Consider the following 23,956-nt stretch of genomic DNA (forward strand, 5'->3'; position numbering starts at 1 on the left):
CGTCGATTTTCCTGCTCCTCAGATGCTGCCTGATCTGTTGTGCTTTTCCAGCACCACTCTGATCTAAACTCTGGTTTCCAGCATCTGTAGACCTCACTTCTGCCTCCCAACTCCTGTACTCAAGACTGACCAATAAAGCATACCAAAAGCCTTCTTAACTATCTTATCTACCTGCGATTCCACTTTCAAGGAGCTATGAACCTGCACTCCAAGATCTTTGTTCAGCAATACTCCCTAGGACCTTACCATTAAGTGTATAAGTGTACCTTAGGTTTGCTTTCCCAAAATGCAGCACCTCGCATTTATCTGAATTAAACTCCATCTGCCACTCCTCAGCCCATTGCCCCAACTGGTCAAGATCCCATTGTAATCTGAGGTAACCCTCTTCGCTGTCCACTACACCTCCAATTTTGGTGTCATCTGCAAACTTACTAACTATACATCTTATGCTCACATCCAAATCATTTATGTAAATGACAAAAAGTAGAGGACCCAGCACCGATCCTTGTGGCACTCTACTGGTCTCAGGCCTCCAGTCTGAAAAACAACCCTCCACCACCACTCTCTGTCTTCTACCTTTGAGTCAGTTCTGTATCCAAATGGCTAATTCTCCCTGTATTCCGTGAGATCTAACCTTGCTAACCGATCACCCATGGGGAACTTTGTTGAACACCTTACTGAAGTCCATATAGATCACATCTACCGCTCTACCATCCTCAATCCTCTTTGTTACTTCTTCAAAAATCTCAATCAAGTTTGTGAGACATGATTTCCCACACACAAAGCCATGTTGACTGTCCCTAATCAGTCCTTACCTTTCAAATACATGTACATCCTGTCCCTCAGGATTCCCTCCAACTTGTCCAGAACTGACATCAGGCTCACTGGTCTATAGTTCCCTGGCTTGTCCTTACCAACCTTCTTAAACAGTGGCACCACGTTTGCCAACCTCCAGTCTTCTGGCACCTGTGACTATCGATGATACAAGTATCTCAGCAAGAGACCCAGCGATCACTTCTCTCGCTTCCCACAGAGTTCTAGGGTTCACCTGATCAGATCCTGGGGATTTATCCACCTTTATGCGTTTCAAGACATCCAGCACTTCCTCCTCTGCATTATGGACATTTTGCAAGGTGTCACCATCTCTTTCCCTATATCCATTTCCACGGTAAATATTGATGCAAAATACTCGTTTAGTATCTCCCCCATTTTCTGTGGCTCCACACAAAGTCCGCCTTGTTGATCTTTGAGGGGCCCTATTCTCTCCCTAGTTACCCTGACGTCCTTAATATATTTGTAAAAACCCTTTGGATTCTCCTTAATTCTATTTGCCAGCATTTGATTTGATTTATTATTGTCACATGTATCGAGGTACAGTGATAATTTTTATTTTCCATGCAGTACAGATAGATCATACCATACAAAGTGCATACAGTAACAGAACAGAGTGAGGAATACAATGTTATGGCTGCAGATAATTTGCACAAACAGTGATGTCAACATTAAACTTGAAATTCGAAATATCCACTCAGAAGTCCAGGATTCACACACATTTGGAATGGCAAGGACTGTTTAAGGATAGTCAACATGGCTTTGTGCATGGGAAATCATGTGTTATGAACTTGATTGAGTTTTTTGAAGAAGAAACAAAGAGGATTGATGAGGGCAGAGCAGTAGATGTGATATATATGGACTTCAGTAGGGCATTCAATAAGGTTCCTCCTGGGACACTGGCTAGCAAGGTCAGATCTCATGGAATACAGGGAGAACTAGCCATTTAGATACAGAACTGGCTCAAAGGTAGAAGACAGAGGGTGGCGGTGGGGGGTTGCTTTTCAGACGAGAAGCCTGTGACCAGTGGAGTGCCACAAAGATCGGTGCTGGGTCCACTACTTTTCATCATTTATTTAAATTATTTGGATGTGAACATAGGAGGTATACCTTTTAAATTTGCGGATGACACCAAAATTGGAGGTGTAGTGGACAGTGAAGAAGTTTACCTCAGATTACAACTGGATCTTGATCTGATGGGCCAATGGGCTGAGGAGTGGCAGATGGAGCTTAATTTTGATGATTGCGAGGTGCAGAATTTTGTGAAAGCAAATCTTAGCAGGACTTATACACTTAATGGTAAGGTCCTCGGGAGTGTTGCTGAACAAAGAGACCTTGGAGTGCAGGTTCATAGTTCCTTGAAAGTAGCATTGCAAGTAGATAGGATAGTGAAGAAGGTGTTTGGTATGCTTTCCTTTCTTGGTCAGAGTATTGAGTACAGGAGTTAGGAGGTCATGTTGCGGCTGTACAGAGACCTTGGTTAGGCCACTGTTGGAATATTGCATGGAATTCTGGTCTTATTCCTCTCGGAAAGATATTGTGAAACTTGAAAGGGTTCAGAAAGGATTTACAAGGATATTGCCAGGGTTGGAGGATTTGAGCAATGGGGAGAGGCTGAATAGGCTATGCTGTTTTCCCTGGAGCGTCGGATGCTGAGCGGTGACCTTATAGATGTTAATAAAATCATGAGGGGCATGGATAGGAATAAATAGACAAGGTCTTTTTCCTGGTTGGGGAGTCCAGAACCCGAGGGCATAGGTTTAGGGTGAGACGGGAAATATATAAAAGAGACCTAAGGGGCAACGTTTTCATGCAGAGGGTGGTGTGTGTATGGAACAAGCTGTCAGAGGAAATGGTGGAGGCTGGTACAATTACAACATTTAAAAGGCATCAAGATGAGCATATGAAAAGTAAGTGTTGTGGACCAAGTGATGGCAAATGGGGCTAGATTAGGTTAGGATATCTGGTTGGCATGGACAGGTTGGACCGAAGGGCCTATTTCTATGCTATACATCTCTATGACTCTTAAGTCTAATAACAGTGGGGAAGAAACTGATTTTGAATCTATTGGTATGTGTGTTTAAACTTTTGTACCTTAAGGATTGTAAGAGATTATAACTGGAGTGGGAGGGGTCTTTGATTAGGTTGGCTGCTTTGCCGAGGCAACAAGAAGTATAGATAGAGTCAATAGATGGAAGGTTGACTTGCATGATAGACTGGGCTGTGTTCACAACTCTCTGTAGTTTCTTATGGTACTAGGCAACTGCCATACCAAGTCATGATGCATCCAAATATAATGCTTTCTATGATGTATTTATAAAAACTGGTAGAAGTCAGAGTCATAGAGAGTACAGCACCCTTTGGTCCAACTCATCCATTCCAACCAGATAACCTAAATTAATCTAGTCCAGCACTTGGCTCATATTCCTCTGAACCCTTCCTGTTCATGTACCCAAGCAGATGCTTTTTAAATGTTGTAATTGTACCAGCCTCTACCACGTCGTCTGACAGCTAATTCCATACATGCACCACCCTCTGCGTGAAAAAGTTGCCCCTAGGTCCCTTTTATATCTTTCCCCTCTCACCCTAAACCTATGCCCTTTCGTCTGGACTCCCCCACTCCAGGGAAAAGACTGTCTATTTATCCTATCCATGCCCCTCATGATTTTATAAGCATTTATAAGATCACCTCTCAGCCTCCAACGCTCCAGGGAAAATAGTCCCAGACTATTCAACATCTCCCCATAGCTCAAACCCTCCATGAGTTGGAACATCCTGGCAACATCCTTGTAAATCCTTTCTGAACCCTTTCAGTTTTCACAACATCCTTCATATAGGAGGGAGACTAGTCTTCATAGACTTGCCAAATTTCCTTAGCCTCTTGAGGAGGTAGAGGTGTTGTTGTGCTTTCTTGACCGTCTCATCAACGTGGCTAGACCAGGCTAGATTCTGGGTGATCATCACCCGTGGGAACTTGACATTCTTGACCATCTCTACCTCAGCTCCATTGATGTAGATCGGGGCACGCCCTCTATCTTACTTCTTGAAGTCAGTGACCAGCTCTTTCATTTTGCTGATGCTGAGGGAGAGATTGTTATGTTTGTTCACACCACTCCACCAAGCACTCTATCTCTCCCGAATGTCATTGTTTGAGATCCAGCAGACAACGTTGTCGTCAAAAAACCTATAGGTGTAGTTAGGGTAAAATTTGGCCAGAGTCATGAGTGTCCATGGATTATAATTAGGGGCCCATATTCATCTAAACCCTTTCAACTCATCCACCCATCCAGGTGCTTTTTAAATGTTGTAAAAGTATTTTCCTCCACCACTTCCTCTGGCAGCTCATTCTATACAAGCACCACCCTCTGCATGAAAAAGTTGCCCCTTAGGTCCTTTTTAAACCTTTCTCTTCTCACCTTTAACTTATTTCCTCTTGTTTTGGACTCCCCTACCCTGGGAAAAATACCTTGTCTATTCACCCTATCCATGTCCCTCATGATTTTATAAACCTCTGTAGAGTAACCCTCAGCCTCCAATGCTCCAAGGAAAACAGCTCCAGCCTATTCAGCATCTCCCTATAGCTCAAACACTCCAATCCCAGCAATATCCTTGTAAATCTTTTTTGCACCCTTTCAGGTTTAAGAACATCTTTCTTACAACAGGGAGACCGGAATTAAATGCCAAAAGCAGCCTAACCAAAGTCCTGTGTGGAGCAGCATAGTGCATAGTGGTTAGCACTGTGTCTCACAGCGGACCCATGTTTGATTCCAGCCTTGGGTGACTCTCTGTGTGGAGTTTGCATGTTCTCCCCAGAACTGCTTGGGTTTCCAGATTATTCCCATAGTCTAAAGATGTGCAAGTTAGGTGGATTGGCTATGTTAAGTTGGCCAGAAGTGTCCACGGGTGTGCATACCAGGTGGATTACCCATGGGAAATGCAGGGATAGGATAGAGGAATGTGTCTGGATTGGATGTTCTTCAGAGGGTCAGTGTGGACTCAATTGGCCGAATGGCTTGCTTCCACACTGTAGGCATTCTATGATCTCTGAATCTATGAGATATTTGTGTCTTCATTTCTTTTGAAGAACAGGCTGCAAAGCTGGCAAGGGAAGACTGTATCTGTATCGATGGAGAGACTGGACTCTCATAGGGAGCTAATGGGGAAACCACTGGTCTGTTTTTCACAGATGAGCAGACAGTGTGAAATGTTGTTTAGATAAACGTTGTTCCTCCTCTTTTCCACTTTTCGTACAAGCAGACATTAAACAGAAGCATCAGGAGAGGGCATTTAGAACAGTTCCCAATGGTATAGGGAGTTATCAGATGCACACATATCACTCTATGGCCAAACATGATAGCAGGGAGATGTTCTGCTAGGGGCATTTATTACCCATTCATACTCAGTTGGTGTGCTGCCATACCTAGGGTTTGGTTTGCTCAGTTGGCTGGATGTGTAATTTGTCATACAGAATAATGCTAACAATGTGTGTTGAATTCTTACACTGGCTGAAGTTACCATGAACTCAACTCTCCCTTTGCCTGATGTATGAACATGCTTGGATTAAAACAACATCAGTTGTTTTTCTCTAGCGAAAGCAGCTCTATGGTCTGATAAGACTATGACAATTTTAACTTTATACTCAGAAAATATTCTTTGGCACACCACAAAGAACGAAAGACAGGGTGATGACCTCTACTTCTGATCACCCATCTGCCACCCAACCTCACAGGGCACAGGGACAGCATGTCTGTGATTAGACCCGTTATAACGTGGGACAAAAATTCCCATCAGATACTCTGGACCAAAACCCTCTGAACTTGGGACAGGAGTTTGTGAAAACATTTGAACGAAGATTCACTGAGATCTCTGGCTTCCAATGCAAGCTCTGGAACAGGGTTTAGGTAAAGCTACAGGAAGATCCCCACAAGAACCTCAGCTAAAGACAATGAACACCATCCTGCAGAGCAAACAACAGAGACATCCTGGAGCCTACACAATTACAAAGCCATTCAAGTTTTAATCAGCTTGCTCAGACACAAGAGATACTGAACATCCTCACCATTGTACTACATGTAAATCTGTTTGCCCTTGAATGTGAAGGTCTTCACACAACCAGTAAAACATTAATATATATCCATCAAAGAGATATACTGGACATTCAAAACTATCAGAAAACCACTTACTTTAATTGGAGAACCATTCACACCTCATCTAATAATCAGGAGTCTCATTCAGGCCTGAGAGGAGGAACAACAGCTCAGTAATCAAATCCAGATTTAGCGGGAGATCAGAGGAACTGACAGTCAGTATAACTGATCTCTAAGGAGGTTTCGGTTCAGCCAGTCGAGAGAATCATGACCTCCCAATTCCTATTCTTAATGTACTGACCAATAAAGACAAGGGTACCAAATGGATTCTTCACTACCCTGACTATGTGTGACTGCACTGTCAAGGAAGTATGAACATGTACCCCAAGATCTCTTTGTTCTGCAATAGTCCCCAGGACCCTACCATTAAGTGTATATGTCCTGCCCTGATTTGTCTTACCAAGATGCAACACCTCACATTTATCTAAATTAAATTCCATCTGCCACTCCTCAACCCATCTTTTCACGGTTCTGTTGTACTCTGAAATTACCTTTTTCATTGTCCACCACACCACCAATTTTGGTGTAACCTGCAATTTTACTAACCATATCTCCTATGTTCTCATCTATATAAATGACAGAAAGCAGTGGACCCAGCACCGAACCTTGCGCCACACCACTCGTCACAGGCCTCCAGTCTGAAAAGCAAGTCTTCACCATGACCTTTTGTCTTCTATCTTCAAGCCAATTTGTGTCCAAATGGCTAGCTCTCCCGAGATTCCATGTGATCTAACCTTGCTAACCAGTCTACCATGCGGAACCTTTTCTAATGCCTTGCTGAAACCAATATGGAAAATGGCCACTGCTTTGCCTTAATCAATCTTCTTCATTACTTCTTCAAAAAGCTCAATCAAGTTAGTGAGACATAATTTCCCTTCAATAAATTATGTTAACTATCCCTGATCAATTCTTGCCTTTCCAAATACTTGTAAATCCTGTCCCTCAGAATCCCCTCAAACAACTTACCCACAACTGAAGTCAAGTTCACCCGTCTATAGTTCCTTGGCTTTTGCTTACCACCTTCCTTAAATAATTACACCATATTAGCCAGGCTCTTATGTCCCTGTGTCCTTATAAAACAAAGTTACCCTTTCTAATATCTGATTTGTGGTTTGGGGTGTCAATTTTTGTCTGATTTTCCTTCTGTGAAACACTTTGCAATTTTTCCTACTTTGAAATTGCTGTATGAAGACAATTAGTTGCAGATATGGGCATTCAGCAGAAAGCTAACAAATTTGAGTGCAGATAGGGAGTTTGTCACTTAGTCTCAAACAGGGTTAAATTAACACATATGCAAAAAGCAAATGCATTGTTTCTGTACGTAAATAGATCTTTACACCCCGTGCTTTCAAAAACATATCTGAATCTGCTAGGATAAAGAAAAATAACTTGCAATATGTCAATTGTTAAGAAATTGAATTATTAATATTGCATGCAATATCACATCTCCAGTATGGAACATCTGATGCCAATGTAAATTGTAACATTATAACATGTCCAACTTCTGCAGTACCTGACACTTTCCGATTACAAAACCATTCAACCTTTAATCAGTTTGCTCAGACACATGAGATACTGAACATGGTAACCTTACCATTAAGTGTATAAGTCCTGCTAAGATTTGCTTTCCCAAAATGCTGCACCTTGCATTTATCTAAATTAAACTCCACCTGCCACTCCTCAACCCACTGGCCCATCTGATCAAGATCCCGTTGTAATCTGAGGAACATATCTGCACTGTCCACTGCACCTCCAATTTTGGTGTCATGTGCAAACTTACTAACTATATCTCCTATGTTCCCATCCAAACCATTTATATAAATGACAAAAAGTAGCGGACTCAGCACCAATCCTTGTGGCACTCCACTGGTCACAGGCCTCCAGTCTGAAAAGCAACCCTCCACCACCACCCTCTGTCTTCTCCCTTTGTGCCAGTTCTGTATCTAAATGGCTACTTCTCTCTGTATTCCATTAGGTGTAACCTTGCTAACCAGTCTCCCATGGGGAACCTTGTTGAACACCTTACTGAAGTCCATAGAGATCATGTCCACCACTCTGCCCTCATCAATCCTCTTTGTTACTTCTTCAAAAAACTCAATCAAGTTTGTGAGACATGATTTTCCATGCGCAAAGCCATGTTGACTATCTCTAATCAATCCTTGCCTTTCCAAATATGTATAAATCCTGTCCCTCAGGATTGCCTCCAACAACTTGCCCACTACCAATTTCAGACTCACAGGTCTATTGTTCCCTGGCCTATCCTTGCCACCTTTCTTAAATAATGGTACCACGTTTAGCCAACTTCCAGTTTTAAGGCACTATGTGACTATCGATGATACAAATGTCTCAGCGAGAGGCCCAGCAATTTCTTCCCTAGTTCCCACAGACTGATGGTGCATTTACTCTAACACAAGCAGAGTAGAACAACAGTGCTTCACGGAAGTTGCACTGATGATGTTACCTAGCATGGTGAAGAAACATTCGCGCAACAACCCACCAGCTCAGCGAGCAACCCAACAACTGCATGGACAGCGCCTTTAGAGAGGTGGTCACACTGCAGCTTAAGGGACTGGAGGAAGGACGGGAATGAGTGATCACCAGGCAGCTCACGAGAAACAGGCAGACAATGTAGGAATTCCCTGGTGTCTCGTCACAAATTAGTTTTACATTTTGGAAGCTGATGAGGACACTAGTTCCTCAAGGAAGTGCTAAGCTTCAGGCACCAGAAGCAGGCTGTCTGGAAAGGACAAAGAGAGGAGGAGTGATAGTGATGAAGGATTCTTTATTTCAGGGAACTGGCAAGTATTTCTGTGGCTGTTAATATGACTCCAAGAGGGTCTTCCTGGTTCCAGGGTCAAGGGCGTCATAGTGCAGTTATGGGACATATTTCAGGGAATGGCGAACAGCCAGAGATTGTGGTCCATGTTGGTATCAATGGCTTTGGTAGGAAGAAGCATATGGTCCTCTTAGCAGAATTTAGGGAGTTGGTAGAAATTTAGCAAGCAAGATCACAAATGTAGTGTTCTCTGAGTTGCTCCCAGTGCCACAATCAAGTGAGTACCAACAGAGAAAGATAAGGCAGATCAATGAATGGGCAGAAAGATAGTGCAAGAAGGATGGCTTTAGATTCCTGGGACACTGGGACTGGTTCTGGGAAAGAAGGCAATTGTACAAGTTGCACCTGAATAGAACTGGGACTGATTTCTTGTGGGGCATTTTGCAATTGGGAGGGCTTTAGACTAACTTGGCAGGGGTGTGGGAAGCAAGAAAGGATAGTAGGTGACTTGCAAAATGAGAATAGATTTAAATGATGTGTAAAAGAAGCAAGGGTGATATGAGAAAAATATCAGAGTGTTTCAGATACAGAACGCAGTGCCTGGAAACATAGTGGAGGCAGGTTCAATTGAGGTGTTCAGGAGGGTATTGGATGATCAGTTGGATAGAAATAGTATGCAGGGATACAGGGAAAAGGCAGGAGATTGTCACTAAGTAACAGAAAATTGGGTGTAGGCATGATGGACTGAATGGGCCCCGTCTGAGCCTAACAATTCTGTGATACTGAGAAATGCAGCAGGAAAAGAAGAAAATATGTCGGCTCCAATGCCTTTTTAAAATTCATTCATAGGATGTGACCTCACGGGCTGGAGCAGCATTTATTGCCCTTGCATAGTTACTTTGAAAAGGAAGTGGTGACCTATTCTCTTGAACCACAATCCTGTTAGGGAAGGAGTTCCAGGATTTTCACCCAGTGACAGTGAATGAACAGGAATATATTTTAAAGTCAGGATTGTGTGAGGGGAGGGGGGGTGAATTGTAATTTCCATGTCACAACTCTATCTCTTGTACTAGAACTCACAATGTATTTTCACATTCTTTTGAGCTTGAAATACTGTGTGCCAGATCTAGTCCCAACACAGCAGTTCTTCTGTGCCACCTCCAATGGTACAATGTGACAAATTGCTCCACTATGTTCTATCCACAAAAACAGTCTGAAATGTAACCCTCCCATTTAGTAATCTTTCAGTTCCCTTCCAATTATCAACAACAATGGAAAAAAAATTGTTAGATGCAATTAAGTGGCAAATATTCATTAGTAATGACCACAAATGCATTAAACTTGAAATATGCCAAACTTCTCACCTCTTCATCTTGCCATAGTCTTGATCCAGGCATGGACCAAGAATCCTGGTGAACAAACTTATACTCAAAATTTTGACTCTCCTGCTCCTTGGATGTTGCCAGACTGATTGTGCTTTTCCAGTGCCCTTCTCTCGACTCTGATATCCAGCATCTGCAGTCCTCACTTTCTCTGCCTTAGATAGAAGATGGCTGAGCTAGACCAATCACAAATAATTAGTAACCTTTCCCTGAATCACTGAAATATTGCAGCAGATTTTCCTCAGGCCAGTGGACTGAGCCCAGAGCTCTTCTATAGTGTCATTTTGTAACCTTATCTCTGTTATAACATCAAACAGCATTTTCACAAAATCCATTCAAGATTCATCCAATAGCAATTACACAAACTCCACTTACGATGCATCCAATAACAACCAACCTGCTCATTTCTGCCCACAGCAAACCATATAGATTAGGACTGATAACTGGCATGTGATATGAACGCCATATAGGTGTCGGAGCAGTGACCATCTTCAGCAAGCAATGGTCCAATCCTCTTCGCTTGTGGTCAGATGGAACAGTGTCATTAATTCAATAGAATTAATAGCATGGGGGTCAACACTAACTTACAGTTCAATTTTATTATTATTCATTCATGGGCTGAGGGTGTTGCTGATGAGGCCAGCATTTATTGTCCATTCCTAATTGCCCACAGTGCAGTTAAGAGTCAACCACATTTCTGTGATCTGGAGTCACATTAGGCCAAATGAGATAATGATGGCAGTTTCCTTCCCTAAAGGACATCAGTGAGCGAGATGGGTATTTCTGACAATTGACAATGGATTTATGGTCATCATTAGACTCCTAATTCTAGCCAACTAGCTTGAAAGTAAGGAGGGTGATGGAGGGTTGAGTCATAGAGTCATAGAGATGTACAACTTGTCCATGCCGACCAGATATCCCAACCCAATCAAATCTCACCTGCCAGCACCCGACCCATATCCCTCCAAACCCTTCCTATTCATATGCCCATCCAAATGCCTCTTAAATGTTGCAATTGTACCAGCCTCCACCACTTCCTCTGACAGCTCATTCCATACATGTACCACCCTCTGCGTGAAAACGTTGCCCCTTAGGTCTCTTTTATAGCTTTCCCCTCTCAACCTAAACCTATAGCCTCTAGTTCTGGACTCCCCAACTCCACGAAAAACACTTTGTCTATTTATCCTATGCATGCCTCCCATTATTTTTTAAACCTCTATAAGGCCACCCCTCAGCCTCCGACACTCCAGGGAAAACAGCTCCAGCCTGTTAAGCCTCTCCCTATATCGCAAATCCTCCAATCCTGGCAACATCCTTGTAAATCTTTTCTGAACCCCTTCAAGTTTCACAACATCTTTCTGATAGGAAGGAGACCAGAATTGCACGCAATATTCCAACAGTGGCCTAACCAATGTCCTGTACAGCCACAACATGACCTCCCAACTTCTGTACTCAATACTCTGACAAATAAAGGAAAGCATACCAAACACCTTCTTCACTATCCTGCGACTCCACTTTCAAGGAGCTATGAACCTGCACTCCAAGGTCTCTTTGTTCAGCAACACTCCCGAGGACCTTACCAATAAGTGTATAAGTCCTGCTAAGATTTGCTTACCAAAATGCAGCACCTCGCATTTACCTGAACTAAACTCCAACTGCCACTTCTCAACCCATTGGCCCATTTGATCAAGATCCGGTTTTAACCTGAGGTAACCTTCTTTGCTGACCCCTACACCTCTAATTTTGGTATCAACTGCAAACTTACTAACTATACCTTTTATGCTCGCATCCAAATCATTTATGTAAATGACAAAAAGTAGAGGGCCCAGCACCAATCCTTGTGGCACTCTACTGGTCACAGGCCTCCAGTCTGAAAAACAACCCTCCACTACCACCCTCTGTCTTCTACCTTTGAGTCAGTTCTGTATCCAAATGGCTAGTTCTCCTTGTATTCCATGAGATCTAACCTTGCTAATCAGTCTCCCATGGGGAACCTTGTCGAACGCCTTACTGAAGTCCATATAGAGCACATCTACTGCTCTGCCCTCATCAATCTTTTTTGTTACCTCTTCAAAAAACTCAATCAAGTTTGTGAGACATTATTTCCCATGCACAAAGCCATGTTGACTATCCCGAATCAGTCCTTCCCGTTCCAAATGCATGTACATCCTGTCCCTCAGGATTCCATCCAACAACTTGCCCACCACCGAGGTCAGGCTCACTGATTTATAGTTCCCTGGCTTGTCTTTACCACCCTTCTTAAACAGTGGCACCACGTTTGCTAACCTCCAGTCTTCCGGCACCTCACCTGTGACTATCGATGATTCAAATATCTCAGCAAGAGACCCAGCAATCACTTCTCTAGCTTCCCACTGAGTTTTCGGGTACACCTGATCAGGTCCTGGGGATTTAACTACCTTTATGCGTTTCAAGACATCCAGCACTTCCTCCTCTGTAATCTGGGCATTTTGCAAGATGTCACCATCTATTTCCCTACAGTCTATATCTTCCATATCCTTTTCCTCAGTAAATACTGATGCAAGATATTCATTTAGTATCTTCCCCATTTTCTGTGGCTCCACACATAGGCCGCCTTGCTGATCTTTGAAGGGCCCTATTGTCTCCCTAGTTACCCTTTTGTCCTTGATGTATTTGTAAAAACCCTTTGGATTCTCCTTAATTCTATTTGCCAAAGCTATCTCATGTCCCCTTTTTGCCCTCCTGATTTCCCTCTTAAGTATACTCCTACTTTCTTTATACTCTTCTAAGGATTCCCTCGATCTATCCTCTCTATACCTGACATATGCTTCCTTCTTTTTCTTAACCAAACCCTCAATTTCTTTAGTCATCCAGCATTCCTATACCTACCAGCCTTTCCTTTCACCCTGACAGGAATATACTTTCTCTGGATTCTTGTCTTGTTTCTGAAGGCTTCCCATTTTCCAGCCGTCCCTTTACCTGCGAACATCTGCCTCCAATCAGCTTTTGAAAGTTTTTGCCTAATACTGTCAAAATTGGCCTTTCTCCAATTTAGATCTTCAACATTTAGGTTTAGTGTGAGAGAGGAAAGATATAAAAGAGACCTAATGGGCAACATTTTCACGCAGAGGGTGGTACGTGTACGGAATGAGCTGCCAGAGGATGTGGTGGAGGCAGGTACAATTGCAACATTTAAGAGGCATTTGGATGGGTATATGAATAGGGAGGGTTTGGAGGGATATGGGTCGGGTGCTGGCAGGTGGGACTAGATTGGGTTGGGATATCTGGTCGGCATGGATGGGTTGGACTGAAGGGTCTGTTTCCATGCTGTACATCTCTATGACTCTAAATACTGAGATCTTGACATTGTCTACACCTTATACTTTTGAAAATACAAGATGGGAATGTTTCAGTTCCTCTCGGAGATAAGACTCTGGAGCATTATGCTCGGACTCAGTTAAGTACAGATGGTTTGAATGCACCACCTCACCAAGCATACTGGCAGCACTTAGTAACCCACAACATTCATCACGGTGGAGGAATAAAACCCAAGCAACTTAGTAATTCAAGACATCAACAGGAGCAGAATTGTACTCCAACACAATCTGTCACCTCATGGCCCAGCTTATCCCCCACACTGCTATTACCATCTCGCCGGGAGATCAGTCCTGGTTCAACGAAGAGCAAAGAAGGTCATGACAGGAGCAATCACTGGCATCTCGCTGACAATGTGGAAACTGATATGCCCGCTCATGTCGGTGTACAGAAAACACAAGACAAATTGAACCCTGCCAATTATTGCCCAATTTCATCAATCAAACGATGGAAGGGGTCATTAACAGTGCACTTGGTTAGCTATTACCTGTCAATAATACCCAGTTTGGGTTCTGCCAGGGTCGCTCAGGTCCTGACCTCATGACAGCATTAGTTCTAACATGGACTAGAGAGCTGAACTTCAGAAGTGAGGTGAGAGTGATAGCTCTTGACATCAAGGCTGCATTCGACTGAGTATGGCATCAAGGAACAAATCTGAAGTCACTGGGTACTGAGGGAGAAGACAGTGGGAGGGTGGGTTTCTCTGTGCTGATTTGAGGCATAAAAAGCACATAGGAAAATGTGAGGTTGCCGGAGGAAAGTCTTCTCAGCTCCAGGGCATCTCTACAGGAGTTCCCTCAGGGTAGTGTCCTAGGTGCAAACATTTTCAGCTGCTTCATCAATGACCTCTCTCCATCATAAGGTCAGAAGTTTGCTGATGATTGCACAATGTGCAGCACCATTCATGACTCCTCAGACACTGAAGCAGTCCTTGTTCAAATGGAATTAAAAGTGGACATATCCTGGCATGGGCTGACAAGTGGCAAGTAAAATGTACACCACACAAATGCCAGTCAATGCCATGAAGGAAATAACCATTGCCCTTTGACATTCGATGGCATTCCTTTCATTGAGTCCTGGACTATCAACACCTGGGCGCTGATCGGAAACTAAACTGGAAATATAAATATTGTGCCTATCAGAGGAAGTCAGAGACTAGTAATCCTGCGAGTATGTCATCTCCAGTCTACCCAAAAACTATCCAATACCTATAAAGCACAAATCAGGAGTGTGATGGAAGACTCCCCACTTGTCTGGATAAGTATTGCTCCAATAACACTCAGGAAGCTTGAAACCATTTAGTCCAAAGCAGCCCATTTGATTGGCATCCAATCCACAAACATTCACTCTCTCCATCACTGATGATCAGTTGCATTAGAGTGTACCATTTTACAAGATGCATTGCAGAAATTAAGCAAGACTCCTTAGGCACACTTACCAAACCCATGACCACTTCCATCTGGAAGGACAAGGGCAGCAAATTTATGGAACAACCACTATATACAAGTTTCCCTCCTAGCCACTCACCATCCTAAGTTGGAAATATATCACTAATCCTTCAGTATCACTGGGTCAAAATCTTGGCACTTCCTCTCTAATGATCTTGTGAGTGTACTTACACCAAATGGACTACAGGATTTTAAAAAAAAACATCAGCTTACCATCACCTTCCTAAAGGCAGCTAGGGATAAGCAACAAGCAAAAAACAGCAACAATGTCACAGAAAAATTATGACTTCCAAGGCACAGAAAATCCTGACTTGATCATTTTTTAAATTCACTCACAAGATGTGGTCATCTCTGGCTAGACCAGCATTTATTGCCCAGATGGCAGATAAGAGTCAACCATATTGCTCTGGATTTGCAATCACATGTAGACCAGACCAGGTAAAAATGACAGATTTCCTTCCCTAAAGGATATTAGTGAACCAGATGGATTTTTCCTAGCAATCAACAATGATATCATGGTCATCACCAGATTCTTAATTCCAAATTAGAGTCATTTACTGAATTCAACTTCCTCCATTCATCGTGGGAGGATTTGAACCCAAATCCCCAGAACACTAGCTGAGTTTTCAGTTAATAACCTGGTGATAATACCACTAAGCCATTGCCTCCTCATTCTGACAGCTTTCATTGGTACAGGATAAAAATCCTGGAATTCTTTACTTAGCTGAAGTTAATCCTAGTTTTTAACATGTTCTGGCTGCTGTTTGGTGAAGAGTATGCTCTAAGCTTGCAAAATGCATGCTACATTGAGTCAGGACTAAACATATTGAGGCCAGTGACAGACTGAATTTAGCCACTGATTTGCTAAGGAGCCCCCAGTTTCAAATGGGTGCCCTAAGAAGAATGGTGTGTGGTGCATTTCTGATGTGGATTCAGTGCCCAAAAAAAATCACTGCTCCATTGAATTTGTAGGCCTTTTGGCGATCTGACATGTTCTTTTAAGACTATTTCTACAGCACTTTCTGCATTTTCCTATTTTCTTCTACGTAAAATGTTTTGGAGTACAATGTATACGAGCTAAATTGTAATGGTCCCTCAGTTTACAAAGAACTGCAATGCAATTACTTTCCTCTTAGTGGAGCCATTCAACTAGTTCCAGTATTTTGATTGAAAATAAAATACTGGGGATGCAGGCAATCTGAAATAAAAACAAAAAGAACTATGGGACTGATTAAGTCTGACTGTATCTGTAGGGAGAATTAATAGCTCAAGTCCCTTAATCCAGATCTGAAAGAGGCTGGAAAATTATTTTTTTTAATGCAGTTGACAAAGGGGCTGGAGAAGTGAGTGGAACAATTGGTGAGGGTGCCCAGAGGAAAAGACAAAGGAAATACCTTTACTGCTGTTAGCAACTTATCCCCAGCAGCTCTTCCTTCACACTGCCCTGGCAGGGATGGTTGGAGGATTATTTTTGATTGTCTGTCTGTCCCTGCACAAAGAAAGAGAGATTTGTGACTATGATCTGTGAATTGTTTGAAAAGAGTGGACAGATATTTGTGGAGGGTCACTGTGGAGAAGGGTGTGGTCATCCCGAAACTTCAAGAGAGTGAAGGGTCAGAGCTGACTATGGTGGCCATCACCATGGAGAAGGTGCTAGAAAAACTGAATGGCCTGAAGGTGGATAAATCACTTGCACCAGACGGACTACACCCCAGAATTCTAAGGGAGATAGCTGAAGAGATAGTGGAGGCATTAGTGGCGATCTTTCAGGAATCATTAGGGTCAGAAAGGGTCTTGGAGGATTGGAAAACCGCTAACATGACATCCTATTTAAAGAAAAACACTACTACTTGTAAGTTCACTTTCAAGACAATTACTATTCCTTCTCAATAGCTATACCAAAATCCTGGAATACCCTCCCTAACAACCCTGTAGGTAGACCTGCACACCAAGCATTGCAGTAATTCTCAATGCCTCTCAGGAGGAGAAATGCTGGGCCTGCAACAACCACATCCTATAAATAAATAAAAGTAAACACAAACAAGGCGGCTCAGTGGTCAGCACTGCTTCCTCACTGTGCCAGCAACCTGGGTTTGATTCCAGCCTTGGGCAACTGTCTGTGTGGAGTTTGTATGTTCTCGTTGTGTCAATGTGGGTTTTCTCCAGATATGCTGGTTTCCTCCCACAATCCAAAGATGTACAGGTTAGGTGAATTTGCCATGCTAAGTTGCCCTGAGTATTCAGAGATGTGCTAGCTAGGTGGATTAACGATGGGAATGGGTCTGGGTGGAATGCTGATTGAAGGGTTGGTGGGGATTCAATGGGCTACTTCCACACTGTAGGGATTTTATGATTCTAAGGATCATTATTCCACTCACTGGCTCTAATTTTCAAAGAAACTTAGAGGTAAGATACAAATGCTGTTCCATCTGATCAATTGATTTCTTTACATGTTAAATAATGTTGAACTTTCTCAACACAAGGAATACAATTTAGTGCCCTCAAAGTATAACCCTTTAAACTCTGGGATTATTCTGGCAACTCTGATATTTAGGAGGGTCTTAAAATGCAGCAAGAGGGGGAGTGGTTTGGGGAGAGAATTCCAGAATATGAGTCCCAAAAAGCAAAAGCCATACTTGCTCAGTTGCACAAATGGCAGAGACAAGGAATGGATCATAAGGCCATTAAGAGATTTAAACACAGCACATTCATTGATTCCAATACGGATACCTGCAGTAGAAATTTAACAAAATCTCCCTTAAAATTAACCTTGCTAGAATCCTGGTCGATACAGGGTCAACTACAATTTGTTGGACTTTATTATAAATCTGGGTTGACATAGGTTAAGGTACAGAGCTTCTGGTATAAAACAAATTTAAATATTAACTACAGTAAAAGGTCTCTATACAAAATACTGAAACTCTTTTATATAATTTGTGTTATGCTGAGGACATGAGCACAAACTATTCCATGGCAGGAAGAAGCTGTTGGGAAAATAAACCCAGCTTTTTGATTAATCTGATTTCCCCACTCAATCACTTTAAGTTGTGTGTTAAATCCACCATTTGTTAAAATTATGTTAGAACCACTATGCGCTAAAGTGGTGGTGTTAAAATACAGGATTTCTTTTAATGACATACTCATTATGAATAGAAAATCATTCATACTGTACTGGGCTTTTCCAAATTATTCATGTGTTCTCCTTTTAGTATAATTCATGGGCCTAGTCCACATTTAGCACAGCAGGACAATTTTAATAAAGGAGTAAGGAATTAAAATAGCAAGCACACCATGTTGTATTAACTATAACTTTAAATCCACTGAGTATATATGGCAGATGTAGATCAGTAACTTTGGTTTTTAGTATGATGAATAAAAATAAAATGGTGCATGTCTCACAAACTTGATTGAGATTTTTGAAGAAGTAAGAGCGGTAGATGTGATCTATATGGACTCCAGTAAGGCGTTCGACAAGGTTCCCCATGGGAGACTGGTTAGCAAGGTTAGATCTCACGGAATATGGGTAGAACTAGCTATTTGGATACAGAACTGGCTCAAAGGTAGAAGACAGAGGATGGTGGCGGAGGGTTATTTTTCAGACTGGAGGCCTGTGATCAGTGGAGTGCCACAAAGATCGTTGCTGGGTCCACTACATTTCATCATTTATATAAATGATTTGGAAATGAGCATAAGAGATATAGTTAGTAAGTTTGCAGATGACACCAAAATTGGAGATGTAGGGGTCAGCAAATAAGGTTACCTCAGATTAAAACCGGATCTTGATCAAATGGGCCAATGGGTTGAGAAGTGGCAGTTGGAGTTTAATTCAGGTAAATGCGAGGTGCTGCATTTTGGGAAAGCAAATCTTAGCAGGACTTATACACTTATTGGTAAGGTCCTAGGGAGTGTTGCTGAACAAAGAGACCTTGGAGTGCAGGTTCATAGCTCCTTGAAAGTGGAGTCGCAGGTAGATAGGATTGTGAAGAAGGTGTTTGGTATGCTTTCCTTTATTTGTCAGAGTATTGAGTACAGGAGTTGGGAGGTCATGTTGCGGCTGTACAGGACATTGGTTAGGCCACTGTTGGAATATTGTGTGCAATTCTGGTCTCCTTCCTATCAGAAAGATGTTGTGAAACTTGAAGGGGTTCAGAAAAGATTTACAAGGATGTTGCCAGGGTTGGAGGATTTGAGCTATAGGGAGAGGCTTAACAGGCTGGGGCTGTTTTCCCTGGAGTGTCGGAGGCTGAGGGGTGGCCTTATAGAGGTTTACAAAATCATGGGAGGCATGGATAGGATAAATAGACAAGGTGTTTTCCCTGGAATTGGGGAGTCCAGAACTAGAGGCCATAGGTTTAGGGTGAGAGGGGAAAGCTATAAAAGAGACCTAAGGGGCAACATTTTCACGCAGAGGGTGGTACATGTATGGAATGAGCTGCCAGAGGAAGTGGTGGAGGCAGGTCCAATTGCAACATTTAAGAGGCATTTGGATGGGCATATGAATTGGAAGGGTTTGGAGGGACATGGGCCGGGTGCTGGCAGTGGGACTAGATTGGGTTGGGATATCTGGTCGGCTTGGACGGGTTGGACCGACGAGTCTGTTTCCATATTGTACATCTCTATGACTCTATGACTCTATATGATATTGAACATCAAAGTAGTATTATCTGATTACACTCAATGTTTGGAAATAAAGAGAAATTGATTTTGAAACATGTAGACTTAACAAACCCAATTGAGGATGAAATTAAATGGAGATAAATGCATTAACAGTAAATGTTAAGAAGAATCAGACAACCATTTCCCTTAGTTTGAGCTGAAAACAATCTGAATTTGTCTTTTTGCCCAGAAAATTTGCTATAAATTGGTAAATCACAGATCAGAAAAGAAAGCCTGTCAAAAAATTCATTTTATAAATATTCACAGGCCAGATGAGAAAGGTACCTGCAAGAAACACTTTTCACTCTGTTTTAAAATAATAAATGGTTTAATTTATGTTTGAGATAATGAAAGAAAATCACAAAATAAGAGAACACTGGTGGTTCTATCCAATAAATCATATTGAGGTCCTGTGAAGCTCTTGAGAGTAAATACTGCTTAGTTCATTTCTAAATCTTCAAAACCAGAGGATTGTCTGTCAAGCAGATCTGTTTGTTCTTTGCTTTTCCTAGTTGTCAATTTTTATGAACCATACATGCAAATTTAACCTGAGATTGTCTCTATCTGCACAAAATCTGGCCTTCAGGAGTCAACATAGCACCAACACTGTACTTACCAATACAAAAGCCATTGCTACTTTAGTTGATTTATCTTAGCAACTGAAACAGCTCTTTTATGCTTAGAGCTCCTTGATTCTTAATCACCTTCTGTAGGTAGTACAACTATTTGTTGATCAGGTGAGCACAGGACTTGAACTTGCCACTGATGCCTTCTATAGGTCAATAGCCACCAAATTCTATTTGTTGGATTTTTTAATGATCCATGGGATGGAGATGTCACTGGACAAGTCTAGTTGCCCAAAGGGCAACAAAGAGTCATCCACATTGCTTTCAGTCTGGAATCACGTGTAGACCAAAACACGTAAGAACAGCAGTAAAGAACATTAGTGAACTAAATGGGCTTTCCTTGACAATCAGCAATGGTCATCATTAAACTCTTAATTTCAGATTTTTATCAGATTCAAATTCTGCCATCTGCCATGGAAGAATTAAAAACTAAGATTCCCAAACACTTCCTGGGTTTCTAGATTATTAAACTAGAGATACCCCTGGGCCATTGCTTCCCCTCAAAATATGCACACGTCGATGGATAATTTGGGAGAGGGTCTTTCGGAAAATCTATGTTTGTGGAATTGTGTCGCAAAATTGAGGATTATGAGAAGTGAGAAATAAAACTGGGAAAGAGAAAATCGTCTTTTCTTTCCTCATCTGTCAATACATAACTTCAGATCAAAGGTTACAGAGATACGGGAAATTTATTGAACTGAAAGTATGTGAATTTGAAACAGATAAACATCACGAAGAGCTATTGAGAACAAAAGGTGCTGGTGTATACCTGACACACATTATTTCCTGCATGCGGTTAGCCATAACTTTGCTTGAACAACTGTTCAATAAGAAATCCACAGACATTCCTAATGTATTAAAAATCACTTTTGGAAAATATCTGAATTGAAGTAAGATAAAGAATTTGATCATCCAAATTAGTTTCTGTTTTAGTTCTCTTTCAATAATTTTAAAAACCTTTATAGAAATATTAAGGTGCAAGCATGTGTAATTCAGGCAGAAAAAACTACACCTGTCAGAAATTGAGAACATGCCACATGTGATTATGACGAGACATGGTACACAGCGACATGATGAGTACCTTTAATTCCCAATACATTTACTCCACTCAGGATCACAACTGGGACACTCTCAAGCCAATCATCAGCAGGATTATCCCCTAGACTACCTTTCCCAGAAGTACCCTGCTCCAAGATATCTACCTCAGGATTATTCACTGTCCGGAAGCAGAGGCCACCCTGCAAATGAACCATATCAAGGCTTCACAGGGACTCCTCCAGCATCCTTAGCTAATGCACGTTTGGATTATCAAAATGAATTTGCCATTGAAACAGTGAAGAGCTTCTCAGAGAAACTCCTAAAGAGAGGTAAGTCCTTCTCATAGTGTTTAAGGAAGTCAGTGTTCTCTCTACTTGTAGAGTCTTTCTAATCTGAGGCTTAATAATAATAGCTCAACGATGCCATGATACTACAGTGAGACAAGTAGAACAGCTAGAGCCAGAGGAATGCTTCAATCAATATGCATACAGTGCAAGACTAGCTGTTTGCAGAATCTACAGAATTGATTTCATTGTAAACAATTAAAGAACAGTGACGTTACAAAGTGCAAAGGTACGAACACAGTCATCAGAATAACAAATTTTCTTCAAGATATGACATTTTTTGGTAATTATTCCTTGGAAAACTTACAGTTAAATTATATTCATTGATCTGTTGATGTCAATATATTTATAATGTAACTGGAAATGAATTTGAAAATAACTATGCCATAAAAATTAGCTTTATCTATAATAGTACAGAACAAATACTGCAGAAGATGTGATTTTAACCAAATGTTAAAATCCCCCTTAACTCCGTTCTTGATATTTTGTAATGCAGTCCAATTGTTTGCGATGCTCTCCCCTCCGCTATTCCCCAGGTACAGTTTAAATTCTACACCCAAAGTCTGACATGATTGAACTTCAGTGCACTTAGTAATGATGTTTGGCCTGGTCATCTGGCCTGACCATTTAGAAAAGAAGTCAAAAGTAATTTTACAAAAACAGGAGATTGCTTGAAATACTCAGCATCAGGCCAGGCAGCATCAGTGGAGGAACAAACGCTTAGTGTATCAAGTTGATGATCTTTTATCAGTAATCAAATAATATCAGGTTTTGCTTTCTATTTTATGGCTAACTTGTTATTTCAGAATCATACTTGAGGGTGAATATAAACTGGACTCCTTTTCTCAATGATTAATCTCCTTGTCCAAGTCATAAATCCATTCCAATTCAAATTTTCCCTGCAGGAAATTGAGGATTTTTTTGATTCAAAGAAGCCTGTCTACATGGTCACGGCAGTGATAATCTCCTCCTAAGGTTTACAAAGAGGTGAATGAGGATTTCAGCATCAGATGAGCAGTGTCTCGATTAAAGCTGGCAAAATAACAGAAGTGGGAATAGGTGGTCTTAGTTATGCATCACAGAAGTGTAATAAAAAAAGAGCAAAAGAAATATTTTCAGAGGATGACCAAATGTTTGGTTAAAGAAATGCTTTTAAGCAACATTAAAGACTCCGGCAGAGTTGAAATGTTCAATTACCCGTGGTGAGGTTAAGCATGATACACAGGTACTTAGAGTCATTGAAACAAGGAATTTGAGGAGATTAAAGAGTCATAGACTCATAGAGATGTACAGCATGGAAACAGACCCTGCGGTCCAACCCGTCCATGCCGACCAGATATCCCAACCCAATTTAGTCCCACCTGCCAGCACCCAGCCCATATCCCTCCAAACCCTTCCTATTCATATATCCATCCAAATGCCTCTTAAATGTTGCAATTGTACCAGCCTCCACCACATCCTCTGGCAGCTCATTCCATACACGTACCACCCTCTGCGTGAAAAAGTTGTCCCTTACGTCTCTTTTACATCTTTCTCCTCTCACTCTAAACCTATGCCCTCTAGTTCTGGACTCCCTGACCCCAGGGAAAAGACTTTGTCTATTTACCCTATCTATGCCCTTCATAATCTTGTAAACCTCAATAAGGTCACTGCTCAGCCTCCAACACTCCAGGGAAAACAGCCCAAGCCTGTTCAGCCTCCCGCCATAGCTCAAATCGTCCAACCTTGGCAACATCCTTGTAAATCTTTTCTGAACCCTTTCAAGTTTTACAACATCTTTCCGATAGGAAGGAGACCAGAATTGTACGTAATATTCCAACAGTGGTCTAACCAAAGTCTTGTTCAGCCGTAACATGACCTCCCAACTCCTGTACTCAATACTCTAACCGATAAAGCAAAGCATACCAAATGCTTTCTTCACTATCCTATCTACCAGCGACTCCACTTTCAAGGAGCTATGAACCTGCACTCCAAGGTCTCTTTGTTCAGCAACACTCCCTAGGACCTTACCATTAAGTGTATAAGTCCTGCTAAAATTTGCTTTCCCAAAATGCAGCACCTCACATTTATCTGAATTAAACTCCATCTGCCACTTCTCTGCCCATTAGCCCATCTGGTCCAGATCTTGCTGTAATCTGAGGTAACCCTCTTTGCTGTTCACTACAGTCCAATTTTGGTGTCATCTACAAACTTACTAACTATACCTTTTATGCTCACATCCAAATCATTTATGTAAATGACAAAAAGTAGTGGACCCAGCACCGATCTTGTGGCACTCCACTGGTCACAGGCCTCCAGTCTGAAAAACAACCCTCCACCACCACCCTCTGTCTTCTACCTTTGAGCCAGTTCTG

At 41.8% G+C, this 23,956-nt stretch overlaps 1 long non-coding RNA gene across 1 annotated transcript in view; it reads left to right on the top strand.

Annotated features, from left to right (window-relative positions):
* Window positions 1–21,821, top strand: part of LOC122549961 — a 28,778-nt gene extending 6,957 nt beyond the window's left edge. The window contains exons 2-3 of the long non-coding RNA XR_006311714.1: window positions 21,333–21,587; window positions 21,671–21,821. This is a non-coding gene — a long non-coding RNA (uncharacterized LOC122549961). The remainder of the gene's footprint in view (window positions 1–21,332; window positions 21,588–21,670) is intronic.
* The last annotated feature ends 2,135 nt before the right edge of the window (window positions 21,822–23,956 follow it).

This window comes from Chiloscyllium plagiosum, chromosome 5 (genome assembly GCF_004010195.1).
Source record: "Chiloscyllium plagiosum isolate BGI_BamShark_2017 chromosome 5, ASM401019v2, whole genome shotgun sequence".
NCBI lineage: Eukaryota > Metazoa > Chordata > Chondrichthyes > Orectolobiformes > Hemiscylliidae > Chiloscyllium > Chiloscyllium plagiosum.